A 23,838-nucleotide genomic window follows, 5' to 3' on the forward strand; every position below is an offset into this window, starting at 1 on the left:
AGCAGTTTGGACTTGGGTTGACATAAGTAACTCATGAAATTGCACCTTTATCCTTTATTGTGCATCTGTGACATAGTTACTTAAAAAAACTTAAAAAAAGTCCAACAAACTCACAATTTTATGAAAACTCTGCAAAGAGCTTCTGTGCGAGGTGCTGAGGAAACGATAGAGGACAAACAAGAGCCTAGCTACATACAGCTATGTATGAGAAATACTATTCAATTTCTAAACAGCAGAGGAACTGGAGAGTATGTAAGGATCTAATATGACCAGAAATTTCTTCCTGAAAATTCATAAAGTTTCCTCCAATGTTTTTTTTTTCTGGCAGAGAGAACTGACAGAATAAGCCAATAGTAAGCCAGGACTTCGAAAACTTTCTGATAGATCTGGACTTTCTCTGAGTGACTTTCTCTTTGTTAAACTTGTAGCACATTCCAAACTTGTTTTTCAATAGTGCAGCAGTGATTTCCAGACCTTGTGAAAGCGTGAGTGATGTGAGTACATTATCTCTCTCTGAACATAATTACGAATCAGATTGTATTTCAGAAATGAAGTGCAGCTATTAATACTCTGTAAATCAAAGGGATTATTTAAGTGGAAATGGAGTCCATTTGTGTTAGAGAAATGAGGCATAAAAGAAAGGTTTATGGAAACCTAACCTCTTTTATTTTTCTCCCCCTAATGCTGCATTTATTTTTTTAGTATTCATCTCCATATAGCATTAAAGGATAAATATGTTAGCAACATAAAAGCTCCAGTTTCAGTGAATACTGATGATAAGATTTAAGTTTAATTGGAGTATCAAATAGAAATATAAATTCTCAGTCAAGGCTTTTCTAGACTTTACCTTGATGGTTTGCCCTGCTTGTGGTCTGATTTTGATCTCAGTGATCTGCTCTTCAAGCTTTTTTTTTTTTTTTTTTTCCAACACTTTTTCTCTTAAAAAATCCTGTCCACTTGGCTTTGAGATTGTAAAATGGAGCTTGTCAAAAGTCTCATTTGTTCTGTCATAGATGATGGTAGCCAAATCAGTCTGGACATTAATTAGCCTATCTTTTCAGGCTCACTAGTGCATAGATCACCATTCTATCTCTCCTGAAACCTGGTCTCTGTTTCTGTCTTTATTTAACATGCTTGTGAATAGAGCTGGGATAAAAGTGGAAACTAATAGATTTTGGGAAGCCCTAGTCCCAGGAGCTACTGAGAAATATAGGGACTCTCCCATTGGTCTCCATGGATACTGAGAAAAAGCAAGTTGAGTTCTTGCAAACCTTTAGGGTTGTGGGAGTTAGTCATCAGCACCAGAATATTGTTTGAAAATTCTTAGGTGATTCCAGCCTTGAGAACCTGGGATTTTCATTTAGTTTTACTTACTGCAAATTGAAGGAAAATTATATCTTGTTTCCTCTGTAAAGTATTATAGAGTGCTATATAAAGGTTTCTCCAAGAGGAAGAAACTTTAAAAAAATGTGTCCCAGTGAGGAAGATCATTAAACTCAGTAGTACTCGTTTACCTTGTCTAACTGTGTTTAAAAAAAAAAAAATCCGAAGAGATTTGCATTGAATTTGCTAGCTTTTCTTAGCCAGTGAAACACTCAAGGGAGGAAAAAAAAAATGTGTTCTTTCATCTTTAAGACTGCTACAATGTAGGCAGAGGCTTAGTACATTGCTTTCTCTAATTCTTTTATTATTGTAAATTATCTTCTGCTGACAGCTTAAAACCTTTTTTTAAAATAAGAATAATTCTTGATATTTGATCTATCTGCTGCTGCATCAAACTGAAGATCCAAGTGTTCTTCCCAGATTTTGTCCTCTAAGGGTGTAGGGTTGCTTTTTAAAAAAAAAATCCAGTTATTGCTTTGTTATTTGATATTACAATAACTCTTGTCATGTGACTTTCATTTTTGCCGTTTTGAAAGCACCAGTACTGGCTGCTTTAGAGAAAATGTAAGACTAAAACTGTGGAAAAAAAATCGTAAGTTGTTTATGACTGTGAGCTTTCATTGTGGTTTAACCACAAACACAAATTGGAAACTTGTCGAATTTCCCTTTGTTGTTTCAAAGTTGGTATTTTACTTATAAATGGGGTCATACAGGTCATCATCATCTTCATCTTACTATATGTATGTTTTATCCAGGCTATTACCCACTCTTACAGCCTTTCCTTTCATATTGACGCCAGCTCCTAAATGTTTTTAATAAATAGCATTGCTTTTTTGAATTGCTAGCAAAAAAAAAAACCAAGAAAACAAACCCAAACCAACCACGCAAAACTCTGTATCTTATGATAATTGCCTAGTTCTTGTTGCCTTTATCAAAAGATGTTCGGAAAATCCTTTTCGGTGGAAAATGACATGCTCCCTAGAAATGTATAAAACTCTGCCTTAGTGCCACTTATTGTCATTTCCAGATGAGGAGGTCACAAAGTCCCATAATTTATTTTTCTGGCTTTAATACATGGCTTTTGTAAACTCTGGAGGAAAGCTTGTTGAAAGAGGCACTGTGAGCCATAAGAAATGCTGTTAAATTAGATTTATGTGGTTTACTTTGCTAGGAAGTGCTGTGCAAAATAAACCCTGAACATGTGATTTTAATACTGCATGAAGGCTTTTGTCCCTAAAGTAAAATAGTGACAAAAGTTTATAAAACAGTACCAAAAGCTTTTCTTTCCTCGCTAGCTGTATCAAACTGGCTTTTAGACTCGAGGTGTACACTGTCTCCCGTTGTTAGATGCTGTGCCTGACATTATGGGAGTAGGAAGGAGCTGTGGCATTGTTGGAATTGAGTCTATTATCAAGGCTGCTTTGAACACTGGGCACAGTTATGCAGTAAATGAGCAGCTGCAGTACACAGTGGCAGCCTTTTTGCTGCTTCATGGAACGGTGCTCTGAAGCTTTTGAGCAGGCTGTGTGTGAGGGTGGTCACTGGTGATCAAACACGAGGTGATGTGTGTAAGAGAAATGACGCCGCAGTGCAGCACTGCAGCATCTCTAGCCCTGCTTGGCCCAGCAGGCAGCTTCTTATATGTATAAGTACATATCAGCACTGCAAATGGGTGAGATTTCAAGGTTAGCAAAATATGTATGTGTGTGTGAAGAGCATAACCAGAAGCCACAAGAGTAGTCATTCATTGTCATTCGCAGTGCAGTACTTGTAAGATCTGATTATTTGTTGAGTAGCTGAAAACATCTCTATTGAGGTTCTTTAATGAGTTAGAGAACTTTTTCTCTTTGTCTCTGCTGAAGCTATTAGAACTCATTGTCTATTCAAGATGAATTACTTAATCTGTTTTAAAACGTCTATAAACCATGTCAGAATTTATTAGTAACAGTTGTTACAATTATTCTAATCCATAAAGACTGCATCTTTGTCCATCTGAATCTATAAAAGCCATCCAGTTTAAAACCCTTCCACAACCTACTGGTCATGCAAATGTTTACAATTCATTGGTCAATAGAATCAGTATTATATATTCAGTTTAAGATTTGTAATTGTTTTACATTAAAAATTTACATTGTATACAACCTGTGTATAAAATTAGAAGCTGGAATAACAGTAGTACTTGTTTAAATGTGCAGGTAACATACATTATTGTGTGCCTTTGTTCAAATTGGCTCAGAGTAAAACTGAAAGATATTAAGTTAAAGATCAAAGGGATTTTGATTTTTTTTTTTTCATTGAGAAGCTACTTTAGTGGATGGGACTATACAATTATATAGCTATGAATAGAGTGATTCAAGATTCTTTAGGGGTATTCCTGTTCAAGGTCTTGGAGTCAAAGATTATTATTTTCTCTAGACAGGAAGGATTGCTCCCTCCTGCCCAAATAATTAACTTCTGGCATGATTTGCTTTAAGGTTTAAATGTCACATTCAGGAATATCATAATGAATAGAAAATTGAGTTTTGCTTTACTATATGTGATATAATGGACTTAATCTATAATGGGCTACCTGATAATCTAAGATGGAAAGCATGACTACTAGGTCTCCCTCAAGCAAAAAGAGTAATTTAAAAAGAATGATGTGGAAATCTTAGCTATGAAGGAAGTAGTTCTCTTTGGAGGCCTAGTCAAGACTATAAATTGAACTCTGTCCAGACCTAAGGAAACATGACTGTGTTCTGCTCCAATACATGGCACTTCTCTTGAACACTGCTTTCTCTAGCAAGATATAAATATGTACAGCAGCAGATATACTTGTTTTAAAAGAGAAATGCTTATGGTGTGTGTCATTCCAATTCATGCCTCTTTTGATGAGGATATGGACACAGAACGGTGCATGTCATGTTATTTTCTTTGTTTAAAGCACATCCTGAAATCCAATCTGGCAGTTTTGGGATAGCTTAGTATAAATTCTATAAAGAAAAATTCATTTAAAAAAGATAAATACAGAAGCAAGGTTGTCTTAGAAAATTATCACTCATCTCCTAGTCAATGGCCAACTCTGTGCTTTGATAGCATAAATACGACCAGCAAAAGAAACTCTATTAACTATATTCAAGTTTTCAAAGTGTGCTTTTTTCTCCATGTACTATATGATTACAATTCACTGGCTAAATTTAGGTCTAGTGTTCTGCCATCTGTCTTTTAAAACACTGTAGTGTGTTAATGATTTTTCCTCAGTCCCTCCTTGTAAACAAAATCTGTTGTTGGTTCTTGCTTGAGTAATTTTTCCTAAGCTCTTTACACTATGTGTTGGCACTACAGTCAGTTTGAAATATCCTTCTACTGCATGATAAGTTAATGATCACAGCTGATGAAATTCAAAATAATGTTCTTACAGCACACCTGCTCATGCACGGGGATATTGACTGCAGAAAGGCTTTTATAATCCAACTATATTTAGTGAACTGCTATGCTAGATTAAAGAGATAAGAAATTTAAAGCTTAGTTGTGAGTTCTGAGGCCACATTTGTTTCTGAGATGTAAGGAGATTCCATTCATATTATGCTTTGTATCAATGCTAATTCTGATGGTACTTCTGAAAGAATTGATTATAAAGCACTCTGAAACATGTATGTGCATAGAAGAAAAGCATGTTTAATTTTGTATCAACAGCTGTTGTGTATTCCTTCAAAGGCTGACAGGAAACGTTATGTGCCTGTACATGCTGTCTTAAAAAAAGAGAGAATATGAAGATCAAAGATAAAGTGGTTGCTTGTCTTGGAGACACTTGGACTTTCCCATTGTATTTAATATTAAAAATTGTTTCAAATATCATGGGAATACCTCTTAGAAGTTTAAGCTTAAATTCTCTGTGTAAATAAAGAAAATAATACATTGAATATGTATCTGCAGTCCGTAAGCCCATCCCAGTTTTACTTCAAATCCATCTTCAGACTTGAATGTTCCCCCTATATTACTCTGAGCACTAAAGACAGATCCTAATCAGTAGTATTTACTTGTGAAAATTCAACAAAACTGCTTCATAATTTTGCTTTCAAATGTCTTATGTATTTACCTACAATTATAAATCATTAAGACAAATCATAAGATTTTTAGTGATTTTTTTTAAATATCAAAAAATGCCAACCTAGATACACACTCACATAAATAAAAATAAATATAGATAGATATTTAATAAAAACTTGATAATTAAATGCACACAAGAAGCTGTAGGCTTAAACTTCCACATATGAATGATGTTATCCTATGTAACCTCTTATAATATACATGTTATACAGGCTCTTGTTTTGCTTATGGTTCAATTAAGTATTTTAAAGGTTTAGATTTTAGCTACTTTTTGGAAATGTTGAGGGAAAAAGGAAAATTGAAAAAGAAAATCTGCCACTTATTCAAAATGGCTCAGGGCTATTATAAAGTACAGAATCTTGAGTAATTAAGAACAAGCACCTTGTGCCTAAATCATCTGACACAAAGAATGGTGCCTGTTAAAATCAAATGAAAAAAGGTTTATATTAATTTTTTTTGAACCATCACATACTTTGCTTTACAGAAAAGATTTGCCAGTAAATTGTACATTAAAGTTATGTAACACTTTAATGTGGACTGAAAACAAAGATCTCTTCCCACCTTCATCCATTTTCTGCAAAATTCAAAATACAGGAATTCTTCATTTTCTCAGTTATAAGCACACCTTCATTATAAATTCAATCAAAACATGGGTAAAGAAATGTTTTTGAAATTTCACTATAGATTTACCTTCATTCTGATCTCAGTCTCCTTCTAATTTAAAAGGAAGCCATTCTGAACAGAAGAATTTAAAATTAATTTATAAAAGAACATATTTTTATTAACATGGAACTACATTCACATGTAACTAAGTGGACAAAAATAAACACTAATGCTATATGTACAATTTACATGCAATGTTTGAACTCAGATATGAAAAATCAGCCAATTATTTCTGATGTTTTCTTGTTTGCACTGTACTCTGTTTAGAAGCAGATATTCACCTTGCATGTCACTTCACATCAAAGGCTCCTCACTATGCATTTCCAGCTGGGCTAATTACCTCTAGCTGTACCATTTCCACTATTTTGCCAATCTCAATTTGATTGAAAACTAATCTGCTGTAGGTAGTCAGAAGATAGTATGTCTATGGAATTATTACATGGCCAGCAAGTCATGCCCACAGGTAGGACTAGAATGCCTCTTAAGTGTTTTGTAATGTGCATAAAATGATTCTTTTCTCACTGCTGCAAATATTCGGCTTTGTAAAATATGGGGGACCCTAAAATTTCTACGATGCATAGCTACTGTGTTTTTGATAGTAATCTTGTTCCAGCAAAACTTAATTCAAAATAGATTGTAGAGGGAAACAGATAATTGATATATAGCCATTTCACTTCCTTGGGCATAGTGTCAGCATTTATGGAACTAATACAAACACATATTAATCTCCTTTGGATTCTGGTTGTCTTAGACTTTTGGAACTCCTGACACCAATTAAAAGGAGGAACCACATTTGAATCTTTCTGGGAAGACGCAGCTTTTCATCCCCATGGCCTCTGGCAGCAGGAACGCCTGGCTAGAGCTGCCCTTGCAGAGACCATGGCTGCCATGTGGATGGGCACTCCAGGGCTACGGCGTTCGCCTCCCTGCTAGTGCTGAGCACTCCAGCGTGGGTCCACAGCTTTGGTAGCTTCTCACAGAGAGGAAACAAAGGGACGAGAGAGGCACGCTTTGCCGGCAAGGCTGAGAACCTTTATTTCTCACGTGGTCGCAGCAGTGGTTGGAGCAACCATTCCCAGCGCTGTGCAAGGCAAAATGGTGACAGGACAAAGAAAGCATTGAGTTATATAGGGGGCGGCGGACAGGGGTAGAAAACCCCCTCGCCCAATGGGGACAGACAACAGGGGAGTGACATAGAACATAACAACCTATGGCAACATAACAGAGGTGGGTACAGTGTTCTGGGACAAATAGCATTGCAAAGGTGGGGTGATTGACACAGAACTTTCTGTGAGGAAGCAGGGAGTGGTTACAAGATTGACATGTAAGAGCTCCCATAGTAGACAGCTTGGAGCAGACCATTGTGAGGGGGAAATAGGGGTACAGAGAACCAACCTAACAAACATTTATTAAAATCCCTAACTAAACCAACCCAAACTACAACATGAAGAACACTCTTGGATCCTTCTGCCTGATATAATAATGTGCTCTCATATCATATTTCTTAAGGTCAGGAAAGTAAAATGGCTGCTTCATCTGTATGACTGCTGTAATTTTATGATTTAGTGATTATCCATAATACTTCAAAAATTTTAAAATTGGGTAAAGACTAAAACTAATTTAAAAACCCCAAACCAACCTAATTAATTTGTGAGTTTAAAAAAAGACATCATTACATTCTAAATATTTTTAAAGGTTAAATTTTACTAATTAGAGATTAAGCACTAGGGAATGTTCATATATTTGTATACAAAACAGTGCTTATCCATTGCACTTTAACAACTTCAAGTAATAATAATAGGTTTGTTTGTCCCATTAAGGAGCAGTGTGGGTCCATGGTTTGCTCTAGGAATTCAGCAGTAACACCGAGTCATTGCAACCCCACCATTTTCTAGGAACACTGATACAACATGGATTTGAATCATTCTGGTTCACATAAAATGCAGACAACTGTTTACAAAGTTCTGATATGTCATGGAATAAAATGAAAACATTATTTTAAGAAGAAGATTTATGCAACCTCAATGCCCATAGAGTCCTATCTTAGAAAGAAGCAGATCTCCTGGAAATATGATTGTGCATTTGCTTGATTTGTCTTTAACTGAAATCCTAGTCTTAAATCTTATGGACTCCCAGTTCCCTAAGGAGACATTTCTCTGCCCTCAGCAAAAAGGGTATCAAGTCCTTCATATAGAAGCCTTAGCTATTCATGATAACTAGAAATAATTTTTAATCCTCTCATTTATATTTTTTTTCAAATAATATTGGAAGGCTTTAAAGTACTGTCAGGTATAGAAGTCAACAGGTATGGCCCTAGAGGGTTTTGAGGCTTACGTGATATTAGTTAAAGGATTTTTCACTACCTCTCTTCTTAAAAAGTTCCAGACGTCTAAGCTTTTATTAATGTCTTAACTGAGATTTCTAGCATTATGACATAATTGCCTTTATAAAATTACTGAATATAGAAAAGCAAGTAAGACCTATTCCCATATTTTTATGTCATCTTGCCAAATTATGAGGTCACGTTGCTGATTATGTCCTGATCTTTTTATAGGTGTTCTGGTTTGAAAGCAAAACCAGTGAGAGACTCTAAGTCAGAAATACAATTTATTAGGAAAAGGGAAAAAGAAAATACATGTAATTATAGAAAAGAAAGACTACTGACAGAGTCAGAATACAACCTGACACTTTTTTGATCAGGGTGTTGGTAGCAGTCTAAATTGGAGTGGCTGCATTCTTCTTGGAGTGGCAGATGTGGTTTTGTTGGAGTAGTGATTTTGTAGAAGGGTGTAGTCTTCTTCTGAAGATCTAGTGAAGAAAACCTATCTGTTCCTCTGGGAATTCAGTGGAAAGGCTGAGTCTGGTGTCCCAAAAAGTCAGATGATATCTAGTTGGGAGTGTTTGGCTCCTCGCTCTGGGAGGAGCATTATCTCACAACGGGATGCTGTAACTTCTATCAGTCATGCAGTGACTGACATTCAATAGGCTATTGGCAGTAGATGTCTCCCTGGGGGGAGGATTGGTTTGTGGAAGAGATAAAGAAAACTGCCCAATTAACAGAAGATAATTGCCACATCTCTAACAGATGGCAAATAGAATACATCTTGCCTTGCAATCTACAACAATAGGTAAGAGTGTTGATTGTTTGGATGATCTGTACATCTTTGGTATGTTGTTTTGCTGCATATAAACACATTTCATATGGATGTTCAAGAGAAGTGGAGAGACAGATCAGGGATTCTGATGTTTTGGGTTTTTTTGGTGCTATCTGATTTGATTACTCGTTATATTGCCGTGCATACGCACATGGCAAAATGTGAATACAGGGCACTAACCATTATGTTCATTTGCTTTGCCATTGAGGAAGCACAGATGTTGACTATATAATAACAAGGTGTTTGTTGTTGAAACAGTCCTGCTGTTAGGTCCCCCTGCTACTATAGTAGTTTGCTGCTTCGATCTGTTAGAGATATCTTTTGCTGGGAGCTTGTAACTATATTGTCTATTTTTTTAATCTGTTTTGAAATTTGTAACTTCTCAAAACAGGAAAAAAAAAAGGAAGTTAAGTTTGCATTGCATTCTGCATAAGATAGTTCTCATTTAAATTTCTAGTATTTTATTGTTTGGGATTGTGTTACCTTGCTGTATGAGCAGATAAACTGAATGTACATTTGGAATAACAGGCAAAAAGTACTGCTGTGACTTTTTAGGCCTGCCTTCTTCTATTATTTTTAGTTTTGTTAATTGCTGTTTGCTACATCCTAACAAATACTTGTGCTAAGTTGCCTAATAAATATTCAACTTGAATGTTCAAATCCTTGATAGTGACCCTTTTTTCACTCCTGTTACCTAAAAGTTATCTACTTACTGAATGTAGTTGAATCTGTAAGTCACTTATGATTTCAGTCTCAGCGGTTAAAAGGACTTGGCTTTTGGAGGACAAGCGGTGAATTAAAGCTGAACAATGAAACAAAGGTCAAAGCTCTGGGAGAGATTTAAAAAAAAAAACAAACCCAAAAAGCATTTATTAGAACTACCTATATCTCTGAGGTCTCTATTCATTGAATATTTCCCATCCTTGAGTTTCTAGGAGTTCAGGACACTACTGGAGTCCTCAGTGATGCTATCAAATCATGTAGTCATATTTTCTTAAAGTTAACAAGGAAAGAAAAAAAAATACCTAAAAGATAAGATACTTTGTAACATAAGGCTGAAAAGTAGATGATCAGTGGTTCAAGCTCAATTATTGATAATTGTACATGGAAATAAAAGTCTCAACGCAGAGAAATGTTTCAGCATGTTTAGAACTGAGCAGCGTGGTTAATGACAGCAGTCAGCACTATTGCTCCTCCTCTGTTGGACTGTGCTTACAATATGAGCTCACAGCTTGAATGCAAAGTAGAATTCAAGGTCTACATTTTAACCATCAAAGCCTTTCACTGGATTAGTCTAAACTGAGAGAGACTGTCTTTCAGTCTATGGCTATGCCCTCCCATAAGAGCTGCACTCCTCGGGAGCAATGAAACTGCCAGGCACTTTAGGACTCCTGAGCACAGCCTGTCAGCCCAAAGCTGTACATTTCACTGCTGTTGTAAGACAAAATTGCAAAAGAGGACACAAATACTGTTAGTACTGTTCAACAGAGAGGCCTCATAATATAATTAACAAGCCATGCAGATACTTAAGTAATTTGCATGTGCTAAGCATATAGGTTCTTTTTCTTCCTAAGAGATACTTTTCCAACTATTGCTTCATTTTCAAGCTTTAAATTTTCCATATGATAAGTAGAAGAAAGTTATGAATTTTGTGTCCTTTTTCCTATTACTGATCCTGCAGAGAATTTCAGTTCTTCTGATGCTAAGGCCTTTAAAGATACTAATCATAGGCATTTAAAGTAGCACAATACAGAATATGAAGTAATTCACAAATATTGAATTGAATATTGAGAATATTGAACAAATTGAGTTGGTCTTTTCATATGCCAAAGTGATATGCAAAGATCCTGCTGAGTTACCAGTACTGCTATTGCAGGGTACAATTCATTCATAAATTTTGCTGAGCATTCGCAATGGCACAGTGCATCTGGACCTAATGAAATAAAACAAACAAAAAAAAAAAATTTATTTGGTTTCAGACAAAAGTATTTTAATCTCTCTGGAAAGCTGCTTCCTATTCATTTGCAACATGCATCTCTCTCAAACAATTGATAAAATTTTCAGAAAGAAATGGCAGTTCCTAAACTCAAAATCATACCTAGAAGTTTTTTTTTCTTCCAGTTTCCATATCAGTTGCTTTTAATTTCTCTACAGGTCCATAGTGACATTAATATTAGTCTCTAGCAGTGCAAACATACCTACCGGGGTTTGTTTTGCTTGTTTGTTTGTGTTTTTGTTGATGGTGTTTTTTTTTTTTTTTTTTTTTATTTCAAATACCATGTCAAAAGGTGGCAATCTGTGTTACACCAGCTTGTCTATTTTGTAGTTTTACAATATTAAGTACATATGAGATTAATTTCTTATCCATTTCAGCAGGTTACAAAGTATTAAGCTGGTATACTTATAGCTGGAAATAGTGTCTGTGAGCCAGGATTGTCCTGACATTTTTTTGATAATAACCACTATGTAATCAGTCATAAAATCAAGTTAGCAAAAAGACTGCGAGTTAATAATTTCTTACTTCTGTGCCACAATGACGATCATATGGACGTTTTATTTTTCTTCAGTAGCAATCATCTTATCCTTGTCTTGTTTGAGGTGTTTGCTCAACTACTCCTGTGCTGTGCACCTCCCAGTACTGCTGGTGCTTTCAGGAATGTACTGATTTTCCCTCTTAAATTTAGTTTACAGGCTGTGGAGTAGCACTTAGCGAGCAGTTGGTGGCTTCTTCATGTTTTACTTGAGTGTTATCCTTTCCTCTTAGTCAATGAAAGTTTTTTTATCCTTTTTTTCTGTTATCCTGGCTTGTGACATTTCCCTGAGTAGCTCACTGTTTGTGTTTTCTGACACTGGATTCTTCTCAGTTGCATTGCAACATTATTCTGGCAGCTTTTTGAATGCTCTATTATAACTTAGCAGTCTCTGAGGATACCTTGTTTGGCACATTCTAAATGCTTGGTGAATTATTACATCATGTTCTTCCAAAAATATATTTTTATCCTAACAGTCAGTCTTTCTTCCCATAATCCAAGCAGAGCATAATATTATGAGTTGCCCATTACAGTGGGTTTTGTATTCTTAAAAGGATTTTTTGGGGAAAGGGATGGAAATTGCATTTATTGGGTCAAAATTTTGTTGTTGAATCAAAGTCTCTCTCCTTTTTTGTAATTGTTTGGTTTAGCTTTATAAAATCAATAGAAAATTATTAAAGCATCAACTTCTTTAGAGCATGTGATTGTCAGAAATGAAGCTACAGTTTGATGCCTCTGTCTGACATATATCACTCCATACACAGAATTCCAATAACTAGGTCTTCTCCACTTGTTCTGCCTAGTTACAGCATTTTAACTCTGGAATTTTACTTGAGAAATTCTGCTGTGAAGCGGGTGTGAAACTACTTCCATGTAGCCTCTGAAAGACTCATTGCAGTGTAGATTGGATAAGAGGAAGAATGAGGTAATAGGGGTTGAGGGAGAGACAGTTTGTCTCGACATCATTGTAGACTGGGCACATTGATCTGAATGAATTAAGAGATCTTTTGCAGTTCTTATTTTTGTGTAGCTAGTAATCTAGATAGATTAAGCCCATCACTTTTTTTAGTCATGAGTATTTTATGTGAATTGACATTGGTACCTCCAATCTTTTGGGCTACAAAATTAAATCCAAAAACATTTTAAATGATAAATTATTCAGAGCCCATTTTCCTGGGCTGCAAAGATTGCTGTGATACTTGAAATAAAATACTAGTGCTGGGAAAAGCTTAAAAAGGAGAGAGCTCATCTCCGTCTAGAAATTAGACTGGGAAAGAAGCATTTTAGGAGGTTTTGATTCCATGTTAACTTGTTGGGTGTGATCTTCTACAGTTCAGAAGTTCTATAAGTATCCAGTAACAAATAAGGGGAGAAAAAATCATTAGAGCACTTATTGTCTTAGATACCAGGAAAATAACTTAATAATTATATAATCCAGTCAAGGAATTTGATGGTAATATGCAGATAATTGATGTACTGAATATTCTTAATCTTCAGGAGGATGACAACCTTTCTTAAGTATACTTTTCTTAATTAACATTGGTGAAAACTTCAAGCAGTCTATGTATACAGTACTTGCAGCATTTCTGGAGTACAAAACCACTTACCTACTTTATGTGGAGCACCACTGAAGACTATCTAGACCTCACTTTGCTATTTGAAAGAGAAGTGGCAATTATAAAAAGCCATGGCAAGCAGTCAGAGTGAGGAATCTTTTAGCAAAGTCGGAACAAGGACAAAAGATTTGAATTACCACCGTGAGAGAGACAAACAAAACAGACCAAGGCAGCTTTGTCCCTTCTTCATAACAGCATGTGCGTGTATCTCCTTCAAGCAGCTGAAGTACCAGAATCTACATTAACTTTTCCATCCATGTGAGTTTCTGAACTAATCAATCTACTCTCCTCCTGAATTTCAAGGCAAAAAATTGATTTATGACGAGATTGCATATGCAATGCAAAGTGTGCTTTAAGACATACTGTGGAAACCATTTTATTCTAATATAAAGATTGAGAGGAGGAGGAATATGTCAGTTACAATAAAAGGAGGAATACAAAATAGAAGAGAGATGAGAAGAAAATGGGAAAAAATGAAAATATATTTTCAGGAGGTTTGGAAATGCTAAAGAAAGTTCAAACTCATATCACTGGTTTATATTTAAAATAGAAGTATTTTAATGCTTATATATTTGTTCCTTTGTATCACTGCCCTATGCCTCTCTTTTCAAACTTTTTGGTCAATGACTTGCTCATAAACTGATCTGTTCCAAATAGTTAATAGGCAGGCATGCTCTCTTGAAAAAAAATATGATTTGTGGATTTATTGATTTAGGAAAAAAAATCAGTTTGTGTATAAATTACACAGAGTTGGCTTGTTCTTATATCTTTTGGTCTACCTTGAAAAAAAAAAAAAACAAAATAAAGGGGTATTGCATCTTGGTACTTGATACTTATTGCATCTTGTTATTTGGTACTTTCAGAACTCTACCTTATGGATGGAAGCTACATTTTATGTTTCATCTTGTTTGGACTAATCACAATAAAAATAATTGTCATATTTTATAAGAGTAAACCATAGAAGGACTTGACTTTTTAAAATTCAAGTGAGAAAAGTGATCTAATTTGATTATTACTGTAAAAAATCATTAGAATGACAATACACCTTTCAAAGGATAAGTTAGTTACAGTCAGTATGAATGTTCCCTGAAAAATCTATTTTTAGTATGGAGCAAAATTCAGGCTACCATCCCACACACACTTTAAAAACTCAATTAAAGTTCATTAAGTCCAATTAAGTGTTAAATATTTCAACTGTTTCAGTTCCCACTTTCTTAAATATTAAATCTTTGAAGCCCATAGTAAATACAAAGTAAAAGGTATGGACTTGTTTTTAGCTGTACTTGAAAGGCAGCAGAAAAGTCTAAATTTTTGAGTTAAATTATTTAGACTTCAAATATGTGGAAATTCAATTAGACTTGGGATAAGGAATATGTATCTTTGTATCATGTTAGTGGGATTTAGTTTTTAGTTTTCTAGCTGCATTTTTCACAAACCAGTTCTACATACATTTTCTAAGAATATAGCTCTCAGTGTGGGCTAAGAACAGGACATGGAAGCAGCTTTGTAACCTACCAGCAGTAAGCATATGTGACAAATTATTTGCTTCACTAATTGTGTTTTACCCATGTAATCATTAAGAATTAAAAGTAGTTCCATAAACTGGTTCTTTGTTGGGTTGACTAAATCTGTAGAAGTTCATTTTTTGCTAAAGCTGTAATTTCTCCATGTATATATGTATATATGTTTGTGTTATAATACTTTAGTGTGATAAGTCAAAAGTAGAGTTATATTTTTTTCTCATTTAATTGCCTTTTCATTAAGTTATTGCATTCCTGTTGGATTTGTAGACTAAATATGTAAAGTAAAATTGCTGCTGTTTTCAACAGAGCAGCAATATTAATAGAGACTGAACTGGAAGAAACTTGTTTTTGATAAATGCGTGATGGGTTATGTCCCTCAATTTACGTGCGTGTAGCCATTCAAGCTCTTCAAGTACCTTTGTTGCATTACTAAAGAAGACTGTTTCTGAGTACACATTGTGCTTCTAGTCAGGGTTGACTAGTTTCCAAATTGCACGCTATTCTTCAGAATGTACTCATCTACTAGCAAATCATGCAATACCTAAACTGTCTTTTAAATTTCTGAGTAGGCTTGGGTAGGTTTGATAAGATACGTGTGTTAATAATATCTACATAGATACTTTTAGGAGCAAATAAAGTTTGGGAACAGTATTGCTAGTTTTGGAAATTTACCAGGAATTATATCGTATAATAAGGTAACAATTCTTAGAGGTCACTTAAGGTTGGTTTTGCAATTTGTTTCAAGGCCAATAAAGACTAGCTTCACCTAAAGCCTATAACATAAAAACCCATTAATATTTTGGAATTGCAACTAATATTGATATTACTATCAATATACCTATGTAGTATACCTACTATGTTACTATATATAGCAGACAGTAATATCTACTAATTAGATATTACTATCTAGGTAGAGCTGAAATACCCCACTAATTATAATTTTAACTGTTTGCATAGAGGGTTTTTTAGTAAGAGAGCAGATTTCAAGTAGATTACACAAATATCTAGGTTATTTTTCTGGAGGAAAAAAAAAGCAAGCAGTAAACCAGTGCCCCAAACCATCATCTTAACCTTTTTCCAGTGTGCTTTTAAAAATTAAATGGATCATAAGTAAAATATTGAAATATAAATTACATTAAAATGCACATACAGGTTTAATACTATCCTGTCTTGACAGAAGATATTTTTATTTGTTTTATTTATTCACCAGAAACATAGATTAACCATCTGATTAGTTTCTATAATTACAACATAAAATAGAAGAGTTCCTTTTTTTAACTCAAGAAACATACAAATTTAATGGGGAATTATAAATAAATAAATGTCTTTTTTATGTATAATTTCTGAGGCTTCCGAGCTTGTAACTTAATATTATATTAGGTTATCAAGACCTTTGTGAATGAGTAAAAAAAGTAGATATTATTAACATATTTTATAGAATCTACTTAAATTTATTTTGGGTTTATGAATATTCTTTATTTTTGCAGAGATAATATTTTCTTTCCAAATATAATTTTTATCCAAGAAAAAAATCAATTTTCTGCATAGTAATAAATTACCACAAATACAAAAAAATCAAACTGTGTTCTAAAATTTCAGTCCTAGTGTTTTTAGAACCAGAGCTGTTAGATTTTTACATGGGCATGAAAAGGTGCTCTTTGGAGAAGGATGTGGGGGTCTTGGTGGCTTGGTGGACACTAAACTGTCCATGAGCCAGCAGTGTCCTTGTGACCAAGAGGCCAATGGTATCCTGGGGTGCATTAGGAAGAACATTCCAGTTTGTCAAGGGAGGTGATGCTGCCCCTGCTCAGCTCTGGTGAGGCCACATTTGGACTGCTGTGTCCAGTTTTGGGCTTCTCAGGACAAAAGAGATATGGAGTTCCTGGAGCACGTCTGGTGGAGGGCAGCAAGGATGATTGAGAGATTGGAGCATCTCTGACGAGAGCAGGCTGAGGGAGCTGGGCCTGTGCAGTCTCAAGATGAGACAACAGAGAGGGGACCTCATCAGTGTCTGTCAGTATCTGAAGGAAGGGTCTTAGAGAATGTTTTCAGGCTTTGCTCAGTGGTGCAGAGCAATGGAACAAGAGGCAATGGGCAGAAACTGATTCACAGAAAGTTCTACCTGAACACGAGGAAGAACTTCTTTACTGTGCAGTGACCGAGCACTGGAACAGGTTGCCCAGAGAGGGTGTGGAGTCTCCCTTACTGGAGATACTCAAGAACTGTCTGTACACAATCCCGTGCCATGTGCTCTGTGATGACCTAGCTTGACCAGGGAGGCTGGACCAGATGTGACCCACTGCGGTCCTTTCCACCCTTTCCCATTCTGTGACCCTGTAAAGGAATTTTTGTATTCCCTTAGCCTAGTGTTTCTAAGCACATGACCTTTGGAATAAGCAATGTTCAACTGTAAAAAGAAAAGTGTTTATTTCCTTTTAACAGTGAACTGAATGTTCCCAATTTAATGCAGGAGTAACCTCTTGTCCACAGCAAGAGGCTGAATTTGCTTTTTTTGTAATTTACATGAGTTGTACCTAAGCAAAATCCTTCAGCCATCTGCCACTAGTCAATAAATCCTTTTTTAATTTCCATTAATTCTTGTTAGAAAGATTGAAGAAATACACCCATCTGTTTGATAGAAACATTATATCCACAGGGAAAGCACATTGAGAATTTTATCATTCTTTGCTTTAGGGGTGGGTGAAGATAATCTAGAGCAACTGCAGTAACATGTAGGAACATTCAGTGTGCGGTTCTTAGATAAACCTTGCATATTAATTTGTTGAGTAAATGAGGAATGAAATATTTTGATAGTCAGGAATTCAGTGCCAATACAAAAGTGCAAAGAGCCATTTGCTTTTAACATAGTTAATCCTACTGTAGTGAGTAAACCAACTCATTTAACAAGTCAGAAGCCATCAAGGAAAATTGAGTGGTAGAGAAATAGAAACAGGTAAGGGAAAGAGGTGTGTGAACATATTCTGTGAATTTGCCTTTAGACTATAAGTTCTTCTGAACAGATAGCATTTATATTTGCTGAGCATGACATTTTTAGCATTGAACAAATACTAATCTAAATAAATTGGACCTGATTTTCATGTCAGATGGCAAAAGGACAATAACAGAAGCCACATCTGTTTAGAGAGCTGTTCTTTAAACAGCCCATTTTTGTTGCTGACCAAATACTTACTTCTGTTCTGACAAAATACTTTTCTTCATATCTGAGAATATCTAATATACCCCAATAAATGGTTATATGACATATGTCTGCTGAAGCTATACTTAGAGGACTACCTTTGACAAAAAAATCCCCATCAGTATTGTGTGATGAGAAATAGCTTTGAAGGAAAATATTTACTCTAGACTGTGTTCCAGAAGGTCATACCATGACAGCATGCCTTGATGATGAGATAAAAGAACACTCAAATAACTAGCTAAATATATACCCACTTGTGAATACTAAACTGGGAAAATTTTCTGCTGAGAAGAGTTTCTGTGTGTTCTCCAACTCATTTGCTGAGATATGCAACATAAAATTACTTTATGCTCAGATTTGAGTTCAGATTCCTATATCTGACTCTTTGCAAGATTTGTTAGCAAAGTGACAGTGTAGCAGTGATAGTGTTTTTTAAAGCATGAATTGCAGCATATACTTATTTTTAATGCATATGTTGAAACGGTGTATTTCAGAAATGTTTGTTACTGGTATGTGCTTTGGCTTCAGCAGTATGTGTTGAGGGTGTTCTGTGCTCATGCATGGATAAAGAAGTTGATGTGTCCACCCACATCCTTAATTTTGTTTTTCTGTCCTAAATTAAAATATTAATTTATAAAACTTTCATGGTTGTTGTTTTTTTTTTTTAATCAGACCTACTTAATTTTAAAAATATTTGTCCTTATCATGATGATTTTCTTTTTACATGTTTGGTCTCTTTTTCCCTTGGAGGAAAATGGAATGATAAATTTGCTAACCTGCTTGTGACCTTCACAAGTCAGGAATTGCTTGATCTACTGTTCGTAACAAACCTGGCACATGTGGTCTTGTAAATTTATTCAGCTAAGGCTTTTTTTTATCTGCCTTTTTCTTAGTGCCTTAGAACTGTCTAATGGTAACCTAGAAGATTATACGCAGTTAAGATAGAGACCAGTTTCTCAGCTTATAGCCAGAATGTCTGCTCTCAGCACCTGAAATGCACCTGAGCTCATGCCTTGTAATTAAGAAGCTTCCCCTGTGAAAGCCAAGGGTAACAACAAATGGGTAAGCCTCTAGAGCAGAGGTGTCAGTGTCATGCCATGATTGTGCCCCACTGCCTGGTAAGGAACATGACTTGGTGATGCCATCTCACTTTTTTGCAGTATGTTTAAGTGCCAGGCCTTTCACATTCAAATCTTTTCCAGTTCCTCTGATTCAAATTCTTGTTGCCCTCTGGCACCTGTTCAGGATCTGAGACTGAGCCTGCCAAGATGCCTCAGGGCATCATGAAGCCTGGGCACTCACTCAGGCCTAGGAAGGCTGTCACCACCTTCTTTAAGGTCAGATCAGCTTTATTTTCAGGAGTGCAGCTGAGAATAGAGTGTAATTCACTTTACTGGAACACACTAATTTACTGACATGAGAATTAAGGGAAAATGCTCTCTTCTTAATGAGATAATTTCTGCTACTTAGAATAGTTTGGAGTATGGGTACACAGCTCTTGTCTCTCATGATACAAAGTATATCCAAACAGAAAGTGTTCTTCAAGGGGATTGAAAAAGGCTATTTAGGTTATTCTTAGACTTGAAAGTCCCTTCCAGAAGAAACCTCTGCACATTTGCATAAAAATTTAAGCAGTGAATTTGGTATAGGTGATAGGTTCATATTAAGTAACAAATTCCACCTTCATTAGTGTGTCTTCTCAAATTACTGTTACTTTTTTCAGAAGGGCTTGTGATGCTATGAAGCTGGCCATGTATCGGGTATTTCATCTCAAATGCAGTCCCCAGATTCTTGACCATTTGTCTTGGTGGATTTTTGAAGAATAACCAATGTTTTTAAACCTCTTACAAGTCAGAAAGGATGAAACTGCTTTGAAGTTTTACAACATACTTCAGCTGACCTACAAATATAACTAGATAATCCCTTTCTGGGAGATAGTTATTGTGGTTTCTTGCAGGTTCTGTTTACTCTCACACAGCGGTGTATCCCTGCTGAATTAGCTATCATTAACAGCTTTTAACAAAGGTTGCTATTCCCAGGTGGGACTCAAAGTAATTTTAATTGGTCACTAAAGTTTTGAACTGACAAACAGTGGCAGTTCCTTAGAGTTTTAAAGAATCAGTAATTTAACAAAAAGGGAGCTCTTAAAGAACTGCATGTCACATGCCCTTGCTTTCCAGCCTTTTCCTATTTATTGCCGTCCAGTGTTATGTTATGTGTAGTATGTGCACAAGTGGCCGTGTTGCAATTTACATGCCGATATATTGTCCAATTCATTACAAGGCTGAAAATATTTCTTAACCCTTAGCATTTGCAAAATATAAATGCACAGGTTCACTTTGCATCTCAGAGAATTCTGATTACTGGTAATTAAATTTGGTTAATATTTACTGTCTGTTTGAGACTTCAAAAATATATTCTCAGTATCTGTGAGAGAATCTTGACTAGCTCTCCTTACAACAGAACAGGTGAAGTTGGAAGGCAAAAAAAGGTTATTCATTTATAAAGGTGCTAATCTGTATCTAAATGCTGTTCATTTTATTTCTTGACAATATATATAATGGATTAATTATTTCTGAGAAGTTTGGAGGTGATTTCAATTCATGTCTTCCCTTAAAACAGAATTCAGAAACAGCCCCCTGTTAACCCAGATCCAAAGATATCTATATTTACAATTCTAAAAAAAGCAGGACAGCAATAGTACCAATGACTTTTAACATCTCAGTATTTATCCAGTTTAAGGGTTATTTTTTAATTTCTAAAAGACAATTTTCTGTCCATTCTCAGCATTTCCCCTTTATTACAGAGGGAATGTAGAAAAAGAAGAGAAATAAAGCTTGAGTTTCATTCTCAAGGTTATTTACAGAGTAAATCTTTCTGGATAGCCTGCTTTTTTGGGGCTACTGGAATGTCTTGTAAAAATAATTACTCTTAATATTTAATCCCAGTACTTCTGCAGAACAGGAATAATAATAATAGTAGTGTTAGCATTAGTAGTAATAATAATAACAGCAGCAATAACATTCCTTGCCTCTATTACGTGAATGTTGTGGTACCTCGTGGTTGTAAATGATAGAATTCAATCTCCACGTCATCTCCAGATGGCAGACTAAATTCAGGTTACGTGTCACTGATAGGAAGCCCTGAAGACTACCTAACTTGAAAATAATCTCAGAATTAGGATAATATGAAACTTTTCTCACCTTTTTTTCACCCTTCTTCCCTTTTCAGTTAAGGTCTAGGTGTAAATTTAGGTTAAATCTGCATAAATTTACAAATCCTTAAAATAAGATTGTCATCCATTAACGCAGTGGGGTACATGTCACAGTAAAATCTTCTTTCCAATTTACTGCTTTTTCTAAAGACTTCAGTCTTTTATTAGTTTTCTATGCCTATGGATACAAGAATTAAAAGTCTTCAAGACTAATAGTAATTAATACACGCTTTTTATTTCTAGGCAGGGATTTTTGAACATTTGTGTTGTGTGTCTTATTAGTTACAATGAGAAAAGTCTGGTACTGGTATGTGGAATTCAGTCAGACTGAATCACTAGAGATGTTGTCACCACTTTTCAGTGCATATAAAATATGTTTTTACACAGTACGCATTTTCCATGAATTTCTTATACATTATGTTTCGACTAGAATGAGTCTACAAAAGTAGAATAGAGTTTGAAAAAATTCACCAAGTAATCTAATAGTAGTAGTACAGTTGTATTTGTGCATTTTCTGTCATGTATGGAAAGGGAATATCTTGTTTCAAGATAATAATTTCTTTACCATGGTGTTGTTTGATATAAGAAAATAAAATGGAGGGAATTTTACCTAAATCAAATCTCTGCCTGCTATTTCAAGCAACCATCTAAGATGAAATTTATATATCAAGTTTGTTTCTAGAGTTTCTTAAATGAGTTTGTGGATTTAATTTCTATTTAGTACAAAAACAAGAACTGAGGATACTTGTTTATAGCTCCAATTATTTCTATACAACAGCTAGTACTTCATTATAGTTTTCCCACTGTGTTCCTGTTCTTCTGAAACAACAAAAATATAACAGCAGATAAAGTTGTTCTGGAATGGTATCTTAAGCAGTATTATGCAGATACAATTTTCCCATGCTTAACAAGGTAATTTACACTTTTACAACATTAAATGGTTTGAACAGTAACTTATGTTCTATCTTACTTGCATATGAACCTGGCTGTTGCTTATTATCATTACTACACATAAGTATACATATTTATATACATGCTCTGTTTCTGACATAATTTCCCAGCATATTTTCTCTGGAACTGCAATAGCAATATCAGATGTCAGGGAGTTACTTTTCATTTGCATTTAAAGTTTAATGTATCTACTCTTATTTGTTAACCTGTTTGACATTTGTGCCTGTTGTTTAGCAGTCTGAAAATTGAAACAAATGTGTTTTCACAATAGATTTACTTTCCTGCTGTTGTAGTTCTGTTAATCAGTGCTGCTGCTACTGTCTTCTAACAGGGGTAACTCAAATATCACATTTGAAACTGGAACTGATTTTATTCTAGAATAATATAATCATATGGTAATGTATTTTGAAAATTAGTTTTTCCAATATATTTAGGAAGAATTTGAATGTTATGATTCCTTTAATAGTGTTGAGGAAAACTTGGCCCTTTTCGCTAGTCTTCTTTCACAGTTAAGGGTCTTTTCAGTACGCAGATGTTAATTTAATTCAGTCACTGAAAGATTCTCTGCTCTTGGCATTTGCTTTCATGGCTCCTTCTCCATAAACCAGCTGAACCTGTATGGCTTCAAGACTGTGCAGAAACTTTACAAACTTTATGGTGGGGCAGAGCATTTTAGTATGGTGTGAGATGAGAATCCCCCTAAAGAGAAATACCCCAAAAGACAACCTGTATTGTTTTTAGAGACTGAAAGCCAATTTACTTTGAAGTCAAAATTTGAAAGGAGGAAAATACAAATAGCAGATGTGGGTGTAACACTTCTACAAATAGACAAGAATTGTATCCATTTTGCAGGTTCCATATTTTGAAATCTTACACTACCTCCATTTATCTGTGAAGAGGAGACATATAGCATGAAAACTATCAGTTTACATCATCTATTGTGAGGGGATAGACGTACTTAAATTTGCTCTGTGGCACATACTAGTTGACAGGTTGAAAGTCCATATTTTAAAGTGTTCGATGTTATCTTATGATCACTGTCACGTTTCCATACGTGAACCAGACCACCTATTTCAGAAACTGAATGTAAAATACAGTAACTGTACCTGTTCAGGAAGCAGTGTATGCGTTGAGTAGTACTAAGATAAGCTTCCACAGTCTCAGCTTCGGGCTGAGTGATCCATAATGTGTTCTCAAGAAAAATCATTAACTGGACAACACAAACATATATAAGAAATATTTTATTTGATTGTGAGAGTAATAAAAAATTCATGAAAGCTTTCCATTCTTTATTGACATGAAAGAAACAAAATAGATCTGGAAAATGTTTTTAACATCTAAAAATTTTGATAATAGTTGTTATATGGTGGTCTTTTCTTCCACAAATGGTCAAGTCAGCTGTTATCCTTTATTAAGAGCATACCTTGATTTTTTTAGAACATCTGTTTTTCTCCTAAACTGACTTTTTCTGCTTAAAAATGGTGAAAACAAAACAAAACGGACTATTCAAAGAAAGA

The 23,838-nt window shown here is 35.1% G+C and overlaps 1 protein-coding gene across 5 annotated transcripts in view; it reads left to right on the forward strand.

The window, feature by feature from the left end:
* FSTL5 (follistatin like 5) overlaps window positions 1-23,838 on the forward strand; it is a 383,037-nt gene that overhangs the window by 223,544 nt on the left and 135,655 nt on the right. The window lies entirely within an intron of this gene.

Source organism: Anomalospiza imberbis, chromosome 4 (assembly GCF_031753505.1).
Source record: "Anomalospiza imberbis isolate Cuckoo-Finch-1a 21T00152 chromosome 4, ASM3175350v1, whole genome shotgun sequence".
Taxonomy (NCBI): domain Eukaryota; kingdom Metazoa; phylum Chordata; class Aves; order Passeriformes; family Viduidae; genus Anomalospiza; species Anomalospiza imberbis.